Below are 14,835 nucleotides of genomic sequence, written 5' to 3'. Positions count from 1 at the left end.
TGTAGGAGGGGTGGATATTGAGCCAAGTAAGCATTTTTCCGATCTTCAAAGGCTTGCTTGTGCATTGCTTGCATGAGAAGAGTCACATAATCTTTTCTAGCTTCAACTCCTTCCGGCTTGAACTCTTCATACTCAAAGGGGTAAGGTGGTATGACAATGGAAGAGGAGGGCATTTCAAGATCACCCTTTTGTTGTTGAATAATATACTCGGCCTCTTTAGAAAGGGGAAGTAGATAATTGGTCCGGTGGATGCTTAGACGACAAATCTTTGAAGGCAAGGTGAACGATCTAGCTTCACTAGTGAGCCATCCATACTTAGTGTCAAGGGGGTTATGGGCAACCCACTTGAACTTGTGTATCATAGTATGCAAATCAACAAGATGACCACCCTCCTTTGCTTTGTACTTGTTATCCTTATTGAAGTTAGGATCAAAGTGCTTAGCTAGGATAGTGACTAGGCCGCCATTGACAATAACGGTAGTGCCCTTCTTCCCACAATCAATGTTGAGCCATCTATCTACCAAGAGCCTCAAAGAATTGTAAGGCTTGGTGTGTACTCTTCCAATGTTCAAAGCCGATTCAAGGAGAATAAAATCAAGTTTGGTGAAATGGTTGGTATCTTTCCTTGCAATTATGGTGTTTCCCACGACCTTGTGCCATACTCTTATGCCCGGATGGTGGACCAAAAGGGCACGACTCGCATGAAAGTCCTCAAATTTCCTCCCGGTAATTGCCTCCCAAAGAGGTTCGGGGTCATACTTTCCATAATTCTTAAAATAACGCGGTTCATCACTAAGACCCAAAATTTCACTCAATTCCCTAAAGGTAATGCATCTACTAACATTAGCTAGGCGAAACTCGAGATTCTCCCTATTCTCAACTTTGGTGACTTTCAAAGAACTCAAAAATTCCAAGGTAAGGGAGGGGTATGTCAATTCCTTTGTTTCAAACAATTTTTTCAACCCCATGGCATTGAAAAAGGCTCTAGTTTGCTCAAGAACACCCAATTTTTCTAAGGTATCTTCACATATAAATTTGGTGGATTGTAATGACTTCATAGCAAACTTGGCAAAGGTATTTCTATGGGTTTCGGAAATAAAAGTTACCTCCGGATAATGCAAAAGTTGATCAATTTCCGGAGTAGAAGGTGTTGTTGCTCCCATAGAAGGTTGTTGTTGTTGTTGCACTTCCAAGTTTGGTGTTGCTACCACCATAGCCAATGCTTTCTTTGTTTGAAGAGCCTTTTGCCTTTGTGAGAGTGCCTTAGCCTTTGGTGCCTTTGTCGCCTTTGTTGCTCCCTTAGTCCTTGCCATTGATGATTTAACCAAGAAAAGAATGAAAAATCTTCAATTTGTAGTATACCCAAATCGATTTAAAGGTGAAAGGCTTTGCCTTTATGAAATCAAAAATCGACTCAAAGGTTGAAGGTTTTGTGCTTGGTTTTGATTTTTATTGAAGAAGGAGTGATTGATTTGTTGTTGGAAGGATGATTTGATTTGTTTTTGGTGAATGTTGTTGAGGGTTTTTGTTTTTTTGATGGAGAGGATGAGGGTTTGATGTTGTGGGTAGTGTTTATGAATGAATGAATGAATGAATGAAGGAAGGTGGGAGGGGTTTTAAAAAGACCGAAATTTTCGAATCTGCAGGGGCAATCCATGCGGATTCTGCTCTTTTTGGGTTTTAGAAAACTCGCCTAAAGACGGGCGGATTCGGTGGAAGACGCTCGGATTTGCTTGACACGGGACGGGCGGATTTGGTTGAAGACGGACAGATTTCAGTCCAGGAGATTTTTCTTGTTTTCCTCAGCTGCAAAGACGGACGTCTTTCTTTCAAGACGGGCGGATTCTTCAAGACGGGCGGATTCTTCAAGACGGGCGGATTGCTGCTCAGGACGCCCGGATTCAGTCACAGTCAAGAAATTTTCAAAATTCAGCTCAGTTCAGGACGGGCGTCTTTTCTGCAGTACGCTCGGATTACTGAAGACGGGCGGATTCTGTGGAATCCGCTCGGATTCTTCCCATGTGTACTCGGATTCAGTTCCATCCGTGCACAATGCATTTCCCTTAGCATTCTTCTATTCTTTCTTCAAGTCTTGTGTTCGTCATTGTGGGGGCACTACTAGGCATGGATAGCCTAGGCAATTGTCATCCCCACACTAAGCTAAAAGCACTACACATCAATTGAAATTGTTAGTCCCTCCCTCACTTCTCTCAAACATGACAATTATCTTGATCAAAGTAAATAAAAATCCAAAGATGACAAAAAATGCAATGCAAGAATTTGAAATGTAAGTTAGGGAGTTAGAAATATTTACAAGTGGTGGTTTAGGGAGGACTCCACCAAACTCTCATTCATGATGAGATGTCAAGGGGGCATGTTCAAGGTGTTGTTGATGTTGCTCAACACCTTGAAAAAGTAATCGAAAGCTTGTTCATTATCATGGTAGAGGTCTTCAATAGACCTTGGCCCTTGTTGTCGATCTTGATCGATGGCATTACCAATGTAGGGATTAAAAATCCCTTCAAATTCGTTGTCCCAAAGACCACAAACTTTATTAAGTTGATCATTGAAAATCTCTTGCTTAGATGGAGACAACTCTCCCAATTTCTTCTCTTGGCCAATGAGGCCATCCTCTTCTTCCTTGATTGATTTTGATGAGCTTTGCAAGCTCTCCTTGTCACAATTCACTTGCTCTTTGAATGGAGCATCTTCAATTTTCTTCTTCCATTGGAGTTCCGATTTCTTCCTTTCATCCTTTCGGCTATAATGATCAATCATGAAACATGGTTCATGCAAACGAGGAGCTCTCATAGTCTTGTCAAGATTAAAAGTTATGCTTTCATCTCCCACTTCTAGAGTGAGCTCACCATGTTTCACATCAATCACCGCACCCGCGGTGTGTAGGAAAGGTCTTCCTAGAATGATTGGAATGTTGGAATCTTCCTCCATATCAACAATGACAAAGTCCACCGGGATGAAAAACTTCCCAATTCGCACGGGGACATCTTCCCATATCCCTAATGGTGTCTTCGTCGATCTATCGGCCATTTGGAGTGTGATGTTGGTGCATTTAAGTTCTCCCATCCCCAACCTTTTACTCACCGAGTACGGCATGACACTCACACTAGCCCCTAGATCACATAAGGCTTTGTTGATCGTCGTGTCGCCAATGGTACACGGTATTGAGAAGCTTCCCGGATCCTTCAACTTTGGAGGTGAACTCCCTTGAAGTATTGCACTACTCACCTTAGTGAAGGCGATAGTCTCAAGCTTCCGGATCGACTTCTTCTTTGTGAGGATATCTTTCATGTATTTCGCATAGGCCGGCACGTGATTGATTAATTCCGTGAAAGGAATTGAGACTTCCAAATTCTTCACAATTTCCATGAACTTTCCAAGTTGATCATCAAATTTGGGCTTGGCTTGACGACTTGGAAAAGGAAGTCTAATCACAATGGGCTCCTTCTCCTTGACCTTGTCTTCAATTTTCTTTGAACTTTCTTCTTTTGATGATTCTCCATCTTTGGAGCTTTGCACAATTTCTTCCTTTTCACTAGCTTCCACAACTTCATCCTCAACTTGCTTCTTCGGTGCTTCATACCTTGTACCACTTCTCAAGTGAATGGCACTAACCGTTTCATGTCTAGGGGGATTACTTTGAGGTGGTAATTGCCCCTTTTGTCTTTGTGAGCTTGAAGATGCTAGTTGAGTCAATTGTGTTTCCAACATCTTGGTATGAGCTAGAATGTTGTTGATGGTGGTTTCCTTTGCTTGGCTATCTTTTTGCATTTGAGTGAAAAATTCTTGTTGATTCTTTTGCATTTGGAGGACCGCTTTTTGGACATCAAAACCTTGGTCATTTTGGTGATTGTATGGATTTTGATTTTGGTAACCTTGGTTTTGATTGTAAAAGGGTCTTTGATTTTGGTTTCTCATGGGTGGTGGAGTGTATGTTGTTTGAGGGTTTTGAACATTTTGGCTTTTGTATGAAAGATTTGGATGGAATTTGGTGTTTTCATTGTAAAAGTTGGAATAAGGGGTACCACTCTTGTAAGCTTGGAAAGCATTCACTTGTTCATTTGTTCCCCTACATTCACCTTGGTCATGTCCCAAAGTTCCACAATTCTCACATATCCCACTTGGGATTGATGAGGATGCCGTCATGGCATTAACATGATGCTTTAATGATTTTGAGTTTTCCTCAAGTCTAGCCATAGCTTGTTCAAACTTCAAGTTGATTGTGTCAATGTGAGCACTAAGTTGAGCACCCAATTGAGTAACGGAGTCCACTTCATGCTTTCCTCCTCTAGTAGCCTTGCGAGGTCTACTATATTGTGAGTTATGGACCGCCATTTCCTCAATCTTGTTCCATGTTTGATTGTCATCAACTTCGGTGAACATTCCATTTGATCCCATATTGAGAATGTTCCTAGAATCTTCATATAAACCATTCCAAAATTGTTGTACCAAAAACCATTCGCTAAGTCCATGGTGAGGACATGAGCGACAAATTCCCTTGAACCGCTCCCAAGCTTCATACAAAGATTCTTCATCCCTTTGCTTAAAACCCGTAATTTGAGCTCTTAGCATGTTAGTCTTTTCCGGTGGGTAGAATTTTTTGTAGAAAGCTAGAGCCAACTTCTTCCAAGAATCTATTCCGAGGGTGGCCTTATCAAGGCCCTTCAACCATTGCTTCGCGGTGCCGATTAGAGAAAAAGAAAATAAAACCCATCTAATTTGGTCTTGAGTCACGCCCGTTTGAGAGATTGCATCACAATAGTCGCAAAAGGTTTCCATATGAGAATGAGGGTCTTCACTAGGCATCCCCCCAAATTGGCTCCTCTCAACTAATTGGATGAAGGCGGACTTGGCAATAAAATTTCCGGTTAGATGTTGCGGTGTAGGAGTACCATTTGGTAGATTCTCCTCGGTGGGTACGGAGTGTGACGAGAATTTAGGCATTGTAGGTGGATTTTGTGGGGTATTGTGTAATGGGTTCTCTTCTCCTTCTATTGCGAAAGGATTGACGAACTCACTAGTGGGTTGAACAACTTCACCAATACCTCTTAAATTCCTCCTAACAAGTCTCCTATTGTTCGTCAAGGTTCTTTCGATTTCACGGTCAAAAGGTAACAAGTCACCTTGTAACCTTCTAGACATGCAAAATATCAAACAACTCGAAAACAATTAGAACAAACCTTGAGGAGTTTTACTTCCCCAAGGCGAAGAAAGACACAACTAATAACAATAAAAAAGAAATCCAAATCAAACAAACACCGTCTCCGGCAACGGCGCCATTTTTTATGCGAGTCCGTTTTGTGTTCACAAATTAAGATGTGGTCGTTGGGTCACGGTCGAATCAAAACACAATTTATAACTTCACAAACAACTCTACAATTAGTAAAGAGGCAAGTAAAGGTCGGATCCCAAGGGACGGGTATTGAAATGAGATTTCTATTGAAACTAGTGGTGTCTTAGGGGTGTCACAAATTGGGTTGATGTAGAAGGTCACTAAACTAAAATAGCAATGAAAATAAACACACAAGATGAATTAAAGGGGTGTAAACAATTGATTAAAAGCACTAGGGTGTCATGAGATCATAGGGGAATCATGGGACATGATCATACAAACATGTTCTCAAATTATAAGCAAGCAATTATTGTTGTGATGGATTGAGTTGGGTTATATCTTACAATCCTAGGAAAGTTTGGGTCCCGGAGCCGAATCGATTAGATTGTACAACACCTACAAGTCGACTTAATCTTCCCTACTCAACAACATGCATGGTCTAATGAGACTCGAGTTGGGTTATGTCTTACAAGTCTCATTGAAAAGATAGGTGATGGTGGTAAATGCAAGGATTCATAGGCTTAGCATTTCATCAAACATAACATGTGCATGAATTGAGATCAAAACAAGCAAGCAAATAAAACATGAAAGCATATTAAATTAAGCATGAATCATTCCCCATGTTGGTTTCCCCTAATCACCCATTTAACCCTAGCTAAGAGACTACTCACTCATTATCATGTTGATCATGCTAGCAAGGTGTTCAATCATACCAACAATATGAAACATGATGAATAAATGAAAGTAATTAACAATAATTAAAAAGGGATTAAGAGAATTATACCTACTAATGATTCAAATAATAAAGCAAAGATAAAAGAAGTACTTGAATGCTTGATTGAGAGGTTGTCAATCTCCCAATAATAACCCAAATAATCTTCAATTACCCAAAATAAAGGATGAACAAAAGAGAGATTAAGGAAATAAAACTTGTATTAGAACTTGATTAATTGTTGATTACAAAACTAAAGAGAGATTTGATTGATATTAACTACTCTAATTATTGATAAGAAGAACATGCTCCTCTAATTAGACTAATGGGGTATTTATAGTGGAAATTAGGGAGGATGCATTAGGGTTAACTAAGGGCTAAACTAGTAATTACACTTTTTAGATTGAGCAAGGAGGACCCGGTATTTTTCGAGAGAAGAGCTTCTTTCTTTGTAGCTTGGAGAAGAGGAAATCGTGCTGTGCTGGAATCCGGGCGGAATAAGGTCGGGACGGGCGGAATCTGGCGTTGGAATCCGAGCGGATTCAAGGGAATCCGGTCGGATTGTGGAGGTGGAATCCGAGCGGATTAGAGCAAAGCCGCACGGATTGTGCAGCTGCGGGACGGACGGATTGTGCAACACATCGTCTTCTTTTCTTCCCTTTTTTTCATAAATTCCTTGGGGATTTCCTTGGGGACTCAAGGATCCTTTCTCAACATTGCTCTTCTACTATAATATGTACAAAGGCCTTCTAATCTTGTCTCTCCTTGATGCTTGGTCATTGAATTCGATCAATTTAGTCTCGTTTTGCCATGAAAATGCAAGATTCTTACTCCTTTCCTACCAAGGGATCAAAATCTCAAAGAATATGCAAAACAAAGAACTAAAGATAAGAAATGACCCAAGTATGCACTAAAAAGCATGGGAACAAGGCTAATTCGGGGGCTAAATATGCGCTAATTATGGTCACATCAGCAGCCTAAATAACTGATTTAAGGACACTGAAATGTTTCTCACATAGTAAGATATGTAAGAGATACACTAAAATGCCTTGTAATTACATAAAAAGACCGGTAAATACATTAAATCTCTTCCACCGTCATTTCCCTTATTTTATGTATATAGAACCTTATTTCATGCACATAGGATCTATTCATGCCCATATAAAATTAATGTCCTTAACTAACAGTAATTAGTATCATAATATAGCCAACTAATGCAACTGAAGAATTTTTTAATACACATAGAACCTTTTTTCATGCACATAGAACCTTATTTCATGCACATATAATTTTATTTCGTGCACATAGAACACTTATTTCATGCGCATATAATTTTATTTCATGCACATAAAACCTTATTTCATGCACATAGAATCTTATTTCATGCCCATAAAATTAACGTCCTTAACCAAAAGTAATTAGTATCATAATATAACCAGCTGTAACTGAACAACTTTTTCATGCACATAGAACCTTATTTCATGCATATAGAACCTTATTTCATGCATATATAACCTTATTTCATGCACATATAATTTTATTTATGCCCATTTAACACTTATTTCATGCACATAGAACCTTATTTCATGAACATAGAACCTTATTTCATGCACATAGAATCTTATTTCATGAAAATAAAATGTCTTAAAAAAAACTACTCTATAAAAGAGCACGTCCAAAAATACTTGGAAGAAACTCAAATCACAACTGAATTGATGCTGGAAGTTTACTTATTGTATTGCTTGTTAAATGTTAATTTCAATACAAACTACCGGTAATTAGCTAATCACAAGCGAATGAACGTCAAATTAGCCAAAGACAGAATTAGGGAAAAATGTGAAACCACAAGGAAAAAAATACGCTGTTAAGCATTACCTTCCCTTCAAATCCGAAAGGACTTCATCAGCTTCTTCTTTGTCTTGAAAGAAACAAAACCATAACCAGATGATTTTCTTGAAGTATCCTAAAATATGACTTCAGCTAAAACAGGATCGCTGCGACTTGATTGAAAAATCCTTTCAGGTCTTTGGCTCTTGCTTCAAATGGTAAATTTGCTACAAATAGTTTGTATACAACAGGCGGTCTTGATTTCACAAGGGTGTGAGTTTTCTTCTTCTTTGGCTTAGCATATGAAATCTTTAGAGTTCAACCTTCGTATTCCTGAGAAAAAAAATCGGTACTTTCATACAAGAATCGTGGTAAACCACGAAGAACAGAATCTAGAAAAGAATCCAATTGTCATACACTAAATAGTTTAATATTCAGCCAATCCATCTCATACAACACAATACAAGAAGAGATTTTACCGATGCTCTCGTTAATTAAAGTTTCATCAGCAATATGAAGAAACTCAAGACCTACCAAAAGTTACATCCCTTGAAAGCCGTCAATCTCCAAATGGTTGAGGCCTAATAGATGGTTTTATACCTAATTAATATGCAGAATACTCTTTTACTAGTCCCATATCGTTCGGACCATAATATCATATACATCAAAGATCTTAATTTTCTATTCTAATTTGAAGCATGAAAATTACAAAAAAAGAGGAAAAACAAAGAACAAGGGGAAATAGAGAAATTACCTAAATGTATATGAAATTACAGAGAACGAAGAAGGAAACAAGGTTGAAGATGGTCGAGTAATGTGCTTAAAATCCTATATATGGCGGTAGATCGTCGAAAATACTTTCATTGAATGAAAACATCTTGCAACATTTCATAACTCTGAAATTGGATGCGTAAAAATAGCTTGATTGAAATAAACAAACAGGCAACAAATGTAAAAAGTGAAACCTGAGATGTAAGTTTGTATGTCATCAAATCGAAAGACCCGTCAGGAGGAATAAAAGATATTGTTCTGTCATTCTCAAAGCGGGCCAAACGCACGCACCTGAAGGTGAGATTCAGCTGTTATAACTTAGAATAGACAGACTGAACAGACTGTCTTACTAAAATGGCTTTTGTTTTACGAAGAAATTCAATGGTGCAGGTCCGGAAAAAATTCAAGAAACCAATATCAAATGAAACAATGAGACATACTGATGAAACTTGATATCCTCCATATCAATGGCTTTGCCTCTCGTTGTTTGACCTTGAGCTTCCAAAAGAAGTCTGTCATTCGGGCCAAGTTTACATTCGGGCATACCACTGCATCAAATATAAGAGGTTCAATATATCTAGCCTGTCCTATGATCTAATTAAAAAAAATTCCTGTACCGAAATTATTGAAAGGAGATGAAGAAGATGAAGAATGAGTAGTGAGTGTACCGAAATGATAAGTTTGGGCTCAATTTCTTTGAAATTAGGTAAAATTTGGGGAAAATAATTACAGAAATGACAAATTAGGGTGGTGATCGTCTTACCGGCAATTTCTGTCGCCGTCGGCAGATGAGAACGATGATTGGCGATTGGAAATGGAGCATAGAGATGCCACTAATCATAGAGAGAAAGAAAAATGAGGAGTGAGAATGTGTTTTGGTAAAATGGTTTTGCTGGGGGTAGTTCTCATGGTTCTCATTATCTTGATGGTTCTCATAGGATCCCGAATCTATATATATATATATATATATATATATATAGATAGATTTAAGATCCGGTGAGAACGATCACTCGGTGAGAACGGTGAGAACGCATACTAACCATAGGATTAAAAGAAATCTAACGACCCACACTATACCTAACCCAAACCCAATCATTCATCATCTTGATTCCCGTCATTTCTCTCCCTTAACATCAACCACCATCCCAAATTGTTGGCTTAACACAGACGAGGGTTGCAGCACCGAGATTACTCCGGCGACGTTGCCGGTGACGTCTTTCTTGTGTATGTTTAACCCTTATGTGACTCTATTTCTCCCTCACTTCTCTTTCCCTTTTTATCTTCACGTATCCGATCACCGTGTGCAACCTTCATGACGACCCTAATTGTATAAACTAAGGGCTGACAATGGTGGCTAACTGTACGTCGACTAGTTCCGGCGTAGTAATTGCCGAAGACGGTCTTCACTTCTCAGGGGTGCACGACGTTTGCGTTGAGCCCAATCTGTGATTTGCATCATTCCGGTTAACGCCTACCGGATTTAACTTTCACGCCTGAAGTGTTCCGGCAACATCAGTTCTATATTATGGGTGTGATATTGTTTTGAAAAGCAAAGTATTGAAGTTTAATTCACATTTAGAGTTGAGTTCCAAAAACTTCGATTTTGTGTCCTACGGTCTTGAACTTATTACTCGGTTGAAAGTCGAAACCGTCTACTCTCCTTTAGTGAACTGATATATACCAAGTCTGGTGTACAACATAGTCAACTTGCCTTGTTCAGCTCTAAATCTGTTATCCCATAGGCCTCTTATGATTATCTGTTGTGTAATTGTGCTCGTCTATAATTGTCTGTTAATCCAGTTTAGTATGATTTGAAGAATCTGGGTTTTTTTTTATTCTTCCAATGAACTCTTTATTATAGAGTCAGTCGTCACATATAGGCTTTTCATTAGTCCAAAATATTGGAATTGTGTTTTACCGGTGATCGACAAACTCAGGGTTAAAGGAAGAATACATTAATCAAATAAACATATACAGAGTACGGTACAATCAAATGAGGAAAACATGAATATCTGGATCGTCTTAGATACTAGATGGTTTTATGTAAAAGACTAACTGATATTTGACGGTAAATCTAAGGAGAGTGTGTTACAAAATGTAAGCATACTCTTGCATGCTGCATTGCCAAGTGACGATAGTTCCGATTCTATAAGACGGTTTTATAAGCAAGTTAACTCGTAAACAAGAAATCAAATGCAAATATAAAGTGTGATATTTTTTAATATAGTGTGATATTTTATGTTAGCCGCCGACATCAATGGTACGACTACCATTATAGTAGTATCCGATCTTATTTAGCTCAATCATTGTAACACCCCGGCCCAAACCGGGTCGGGAGCGGTTACTTATGATAGCTCACCAGGCTGTGTACATGGCCCACAGATCAACGCATGTCCTTTATAGCGCATTTTGTCCTCACTCATGTGCATCCTGGGAACCTTCCCAGGAGGTCACCCATCCTAAGACTACTCCCAGCCAAGCACGCTTAACTTTGGAGTTCTTTTGCATGGATGACCATAAAAGAAAGTGCACTTTGTTGATATGAGTAGTACTTCCAATCCCTTTAAGCACTAGTCATTTAAGCCTATCACTGGACCTCTTCAATTACCGTGGGGTGTTACAATCATGGTGGTTATAAGTGTGCTATTAGTGAGGTGTTGATAAATTTTGCATACCTGTTAATAAATTTTGGGTATAACTATACTATCAGATATGTGAGAAAAAGTGTACCTAAAATGGGAAAAAACGCATCTACGTCGCTATAAAACGTATCTAGAATTTATGTAAAAAGTGTACTTAGTATGGAAAAAAATTGTATCTACATCGTCATAAAATGTATCTAGACTTTATGTAAAAGCGTACCTATAATAGTGTAAAGTGTATCTGAGAATTTATGGGGAAAAAACGTATCTAACATGTATTTTAATAAATCTAGTAGTTGTAAAAAAATTTGGAAAAAAATGTATCTGGATTTTTATAAAATGTATCTAAAATTCACGAAAAAAAGTGTATCTACAAGTGTATAAAGTATATAGGATTTGGAAAAAAAAAATTGTATCTAACTTATATTTTTTAATGTATCTACTTCATTTTCACCAGTTCCACCGGATTTGGCAAAAAAAAAAAGATGTTTTTCACATAAGTACATTTTTTTTCCTACATACATAAATACAAAATATAAACTACGCAAAATGTTATTCTAGATACACAAATATATAATCTAGATACACGTATATAACTAAACTGAAATACACAAAAATTACCACAAAATGCAAATAAAAATCACCAAATTATCACTAATTTTCAAAAATTAAACCACCTCCGTTGAAAAATTGAATAAAAAAATCAAAAAATGTCAACACCAAATCAAGATGACCTTGACCCATAGACTCTCCTTCTCGGTACTCACTGTGAGTTTCGTCATTGAGGTTCGACAAATTCACCAACACAATTGCACTAACCAAACATAAGTCATAACAGTGCATACTCACCCAAACCATTCTTACTCTCTCGTTTCAACCACCACTTCTATTCGCACCCAATAATCACCGTATTATAGTGCTCCAAGACATTGTGCCGAAATCGAGCACTCAAAACTGCAAATTCGCCGCACCTGTAGACCACCATCTGCCTGACGGTGTGACGGATCACAACGCTGCTCTAATCCCAGAACTTAGGCAAGCTCGAGCACAGCTACCACCGGAGCAGCAACACCCTTTCAATTACTCAAACCCTAAATGGCCAATTTTTTCAATGTGTAATTTTGATTTAGATTGATTCCGATTGATATTGGCGAATCCTGTGTGTCGGCGATTTCAATTGTTCTCGTTTACTATTTTTTGTTCGCTGCAATCACAACCCACAGCAACAACCACCGTGATCTCGAAAGATGATTGATTTTATGCCTCATGAGAGAAATCGGACAGCCAACGAGCTGTGCCGATGTTGGTGGCGTGGTGTTGACCTCCGGGTAATGCCGATGGTGGTCGGAGCGGCCGAGGGTGAAGCAGCGGGTGATGGGAGGGTGGTGAGTGGTGCGTAGAGTGAATACGCCGTACGCGTATGTGTTGAATGTTGAGTGAATTTGATATAATTAGGACCCTTTTGACTTATTTTAATCATATTCTTATATAGTTAGTGCGTTCTCACCGAGTGTTCATTCTCACCGGATCTTGACTCTATATAGAATATAGATATATATATATATATATATATATATATATATATATATATATATATATAGAGAGAGAGAGAGAGAGAGAAAGAGAAGGGATCATGTAAGTCCACCATTTTAGGTTGAGTTCATAAGTCTCAATTTAAGCCATTAGATCAAGAAAATGAAGGGCTAAGATTAAAAGACAAAAAAAAAAACTGCATATAAAAACACCCAAACCCTAATCACCCTCACATACCCTACTTCTTCTCTCTCTCTCTTCTCTCTCTCTCTCTTCACTCTTCCATTTTCTCTGTAAACCTCCACCGCCGCCTCCCACCACCTGCCCAGCCCACACCACGCCGACGCCACCAGCCAGCAAATGCCGCTGCCACCCCCAACCCAACCTCGTCGCCGCCAGACCCCGACCAAGACTGTCGCCTCCTCCTTTCCCCCTCTCTCAATCCGCACCACCACCGTCGCCCCGTCTTCTCCTCACCACGCACCACCACCGCGCCTCTTTTCCTTCTTCCACCGCACTGCCACCTCTCTCCCTCTCTTCCTCTTCTCCCGCCTACCCTCCACGGTCTGCCGCCACTCTCCCCTTCTCTTTTTTTTTCCAGATCTGAGATGTTTGGTGCGGTGGCGGGTTATTGAAGGTGTCCAGTGGTTGGGGGCCTTGTTGACGTCGGGGGTATAGGCGGTGGGGGCAGTGATGGTGTGTTGTTTTTTTTTTTTTTTCGTTTTTTTTTTTGAGTGAACAGTTTTGGTTGTTATTGTATGTGAGAAAGGAGTGAGAAAAGGTGATAGAGGTGGTGTATGTCGGTGGTGGTGGTAATGGTGGTGGTGGTAATGATGGTTGTGGCATTGGTGGTTTCACGTTTGGGGGCAAAAGTTACACCCTTGAAAGACTAAAATTACACCGAACTAAAGTTACACTCGTAACATGGACTAAAGTTACACCCTTACAAAACTGAAGTTACATTGATATGGACTAAAGTTACATTCGTAAAAAACTGAAATTACACTGATATGGACTAAAATTACACTTAAAAGGACTAAAAATACAATAATAAACTATATCAATTCAAATTTTTACAAAGAATCCACCATACAACTAAAGTTACAATTTTAACGACTAAAGTTACACTTGCAAGGGGTAAAGTTCCACTCGTAAAAGTATATAAATTATTTTTACGTATAAACCAACATACGACTAAAGTTACGTCTCTAACGACTAAAGTTACACTTAACAAGGGTAAAGTTACACTCGTCAAAGTATATAAATTAAAATTTATACATAGAAACAACCATACGACTAAAGTTACAACTTAGACGACTAAAATTACACTCGTAAAACAATAAAATTACATATTCTTTTTGTTAAAATTACATAAATCAAATTTCTAAATTCAAAATTTTATATACACAATGACTTTAAAATGTAAAAAATATCCTCATAAAGTAATAAATGACTAAAGTTACACTTATCAAGTAGTAAAGTTACAGTCAGGAAATGATTGGCTAAGAATAGGACTTATGGACTCAACCAAATTTGTGGACTCATCTGAACCTGACTCTCTCTCTCTCTCTCTCTCTCTCTCTCTCTCTCTCTCTCTCTCTCTCTCTCTCTCTCTCTCTCTCTATATATATATATATATATATATATATATATTACTGGGTTGAAGCGCTGTGGATGCGCCACTTGTCAACCCAGTTTTAAATACAAGTATTAACTACAGCTGAACATTAAATATAAACATAATAAATGTTGTATAAATCTCAGCAAAATATTAATTATAACTTAATAAATTTTATTATAAAATTACATTAAATAATTACAGTGATTTGATTCTAAATTTATAAAAAAAATATTTTGATAAAAATTCTAAAATGTAAATAATTACGTTTATTGCGAAAAATGCTTCAAATTGAGTATAATTTTCATTATATTTATTGAAACCTTTTGATTTGTAGAGATGATTAAAGTGAGTGTCTCATAATATTTTATGTTTACGTAAA

The 14,835-nt window shown here is 38.2% G+C and overlaps 1 non-coding gene across 1 annotated transcript; it reads left to right on the top strand.

Moving 5' to 3' along the window:
• The first annotated feature begins 4,483 nt into the window (after positions 1 to 4,483).
• Positions 4,484 to 4,590, top strand: LOC141658375 (small nucleolar RNA R71). The gene has a single exon (XR_012549264.1). It is a non-coding gene; the product is annotated as a small nucleolar RNA R71 (small nucleolar RNA).
• Positions 4,591 to 14,835: the final 10,245 nt, after the last annotated feature.

Source organism: Silene latifolia, chromosome 5 (genome assembly GCF_048544455.1).
Source record: "Silene latifolia isolate original U9 population chromosome 5, ASM4854445v1, whole genome shotgun sequence".
Lineage (NCBI taxonomy): Eukaryota > Viridiplantae > Streptophyta > Magnoliopsida > Caryophyllales > Caryophyllaceae > Silene > Silene latifolia.
The sequence above is the reverse complement of the archived record's forward strand: the minus strand, read 5'-3'. Positions and strand labels throughout refer to the sequence as shown.